This window comes from Physeter macrocephalus, chromosome 1 (assembly GCF_002837175.3).
Source record: "Physeter macrocephalus isolate SW-GA chromosome 1, ASM283717v5, whole genome shotgun sequence".
NCBI classification, from domain to species: Eukaryota; Metazoa; Chordata; class Mammalia; order Artiodactyla; family Physeteridae; genus Physeter; species Physeter macrocephalus.
In genome coordinates, this window is record NC_041214.2 from 96,148,433 (window position 1) to 96,151,449 (window position 3,017).

The following is a 3,017-nucleotide window of genomic DNA, read 5'->3' on the forward strand; positions in this document are numbered from 1 at the left end:
GGATGTGTACTGTAGAATCCTTTCAACTCTTCTGTACATTCAATAATATATAATAAAATGCTGGGGGAAAATGCTCTTCCCATTGCAAATTATGCAAAAAATAAAAAGAAAACCACTTTTTTCAACATTTCTAGACAAAAAGGAAAGTGAAAACCATAAATGCAAATTTTAATAAAATAATGTAATCCTTACATATCAGAATCTATTTCTTACAGCATTTCTCAGAGGAACCTTAAATATCTATATCAGTTGAAATGTATAATTAAAAATAAGTTTCTTAATTTCCCAACTCAAAACTCCAAAAGTGTACAAAATCTTAAAAAATAAAAATTAAGGAAAGACTTATTAAAATAAAAAGAAAAACCAATGAGGCATAAATAATAAAAATTTTAAAATAATATTAAGTCCAAAAGGTTATTTTTTTAAAAGTTACAGATGAGCCAGTTTGTAGGGCAGAAGTTAAGATCCAGATGTAGAGAACAAACGTATGGACACCAAGGGGGGAAAACCGCGGGAGGGGTGGGGATGGTGGTGTGCTGAATTGGGCGATTGGGATTGACATGTATACACTGATGTGTATAAAACTGATGACTAATAAGAACCTGCAGTATAACAACACAAACAAAAACAAACAAAAACAACAAAAAAGAAAAATCCTTTTTGTAGTCTGAATAGTTTCTTTCAAAAAAGATATCTGAACTCATTGTAAGGGCAAAGCAATAGGTAAGTATTTTGGTGTAAAACTTTAAAGTCCACATTAGTGATCTCTTCATTGAATATCCAGTTTAGTGAGGAAAACTGTATCAAAAATAGATAACAATGCAGAGAAAATTAAAAGTTCGGAAAAAAAATCAATATAGAGGAAATGTAATAAGACATTTGTTTACTGGATCAGGAAAGGTCACTCGGTTCAAAATGACGTTTTGCAGAAAAACTGAAAGTTGCTCAAGATTGGTTCAAGGGTGGCAGCGGCTCCGGAGCAGTAGCAGCATCACCAGGTCCCCAGTGGAGGTGCTCCTACAGGTGTTGTTGCTGGAGCAGCGGAGGTTCGGTTCTCACCGCGGGGTTGGGACCCTCTGGTTCATGTTAGTCTTTGGAGATCTCCCTCATCCCCCTCAGCTTCGGGAAAATGGCTCAAGCGAGTAAGCCTGCGATGAAGAAAACCTCAACATCTGTTCCTTTGGAGAGGAATAAGAAAGAAAAGGAAAATTCTGTAAATGTTTTATTGGTGGCTTAAGCTCTGAAACCATGGAAGAAAGTCTGAGGAACTACTACAAGCAACGGGGAAACCTTACAGACTGTGTGTTAATAAGGCATCCTGCCAGCCAAGAACCAGGAATATTTGGTTTTGTCACGTTTTCATCCATGGCTGAGGTGGATGTTGCCATGGCTGCCAGACCTCATTCCATTGATGGGAAAACGGTTGCGCCCAAACGTGCTGTCCCAAGAGAGGACTATGGAAATCTGAGGGCTCTTGTCACCGTGAAGAAGTTGTTTGTTGGTGGAATTGAAGAAGATACTGAGGAGCATCATCTTAGAGATTACTTTGAGAAATATGGAAAAATCGATGCCATTGAGATAATTACCGATAGGGAGTCTGGAAAGAAAAGAGGCTTTGGATTTGTTACTTTTAATGACCATGATCCCGTGGAAAGCTTGTGTTGCAGAAAGACCATAGCATCAATGGTCATCACGCAGAAGTAAGAAAGGCCTTGTCTCGACCTAAAATGCAGGGAGTCCATAGTTCTAGAGGTGGAAGAGGAGGCAACGTCAGTTTTGGAGACTCTCCTGGTGGTGGTGGAAATGTTAGAGCAGGACCAGGACGAGGAAGGAAACTTGGAGGAGGAGCTGATGGATATGGAAGAGGACATACATTTGGGGATGGCTATCATGGGTGTGGAGGGGGATCTGGAGGTGGCAATTTGGGGGTTAGCCCTGGTTATGGAGGAGGACGAGGAGGATACAGTGGTAGAGGATCTCGATATGGCGACCTGGATGGGACCTCCAGAGGTGGTTTTGACAGCTATGGAAGAAGAAATTATGGAAGTTGTAATTACAATGATTTGGGAAATTATAAGCAGAAACCTTCTAACTACGATTTACTGAAGAGTGGAAAACTGAGTGGTATAGCAGGAACGTGGGAGAATCATACAGTGGAGGAAACTATGGTCCAGTTGGCGTGGAAGACGTGGGCGTTATGCAGAGACCAGCCGATACTGAGCTTCTATTTGCCGTGGGCTTGACTGTAAAAATAGGAGACACTGAGAGCCCAGAGGTAACAGAAGAGCTTTAGGTTATCAAAATAACAGTGTTCAGGAAACTCTTATCTCAGTCATGCATAAATATGCAGTGATATGGCAGAAGACACCAGAGCAGGTACAGAGAGCCATTTTATGAGTAGACTCGATTATGTAAGAACAATACCTTCCTGTGGAGGAAAGATTGTATGAAAAAATGCTTTTGAGACCGTTTCTTAGCTTTTGAATTGTTGTCTCTCCAGTGGTCTCTGTAAAAATGTGGAAGCATCCCCTTTGATAATGTTAAATTTCAAAGTTTTGGATGGTATTTGAATCCTTTTTCAAGATTTTTCTCAAAATTTTGAACAACTGTTAGCTAGAATCATGGTGTAATGAGACATAACATCATTCTTGTAAAGAAAATTAGTTCATGTGTAGAGTTAAGAAACTGTTGGACTTTTAAGATTTAATAAAAATAATTCTAAAGGTAAAACAGTAGTAGTTTGTCCTCTTTGATGATTTTGCACTTTTAGTTTTTACCTTTTAAATATTTTTCTTGTTTTATGATATCAGAGTTTGCAGGGTAGTGATATGACTTACATACATTATGAAATGATTACCAGAAAAAAGTTTTTCTTCTTGTGATGAATATTTGTAGGATTTACTGCCTTAACAACTTTGATATACATCCTACAGCTGTGCTAATTTTGGTCATCCTGTACCTTACATCTTTTGTAATGTTGAGTAACTTGTCATGTACCTATCGGTCATATGTATGTC

General features: G+C 38.5%; 1 pseudogene; it reads left to right on the plus strand.

The window, feature by feature from the left end:
- The first annotated feature begins 1,153 nt into the window (after positions 1-1,153).
- Positions 1,154-2,293, plus strand: LOC102979802 (heterogeneous nuclear ribonucleoproteins A2/B1-like; annotated as a pseudogene).
- Positions 2,294-3,017: the final 724 nt, after the last annotated feature.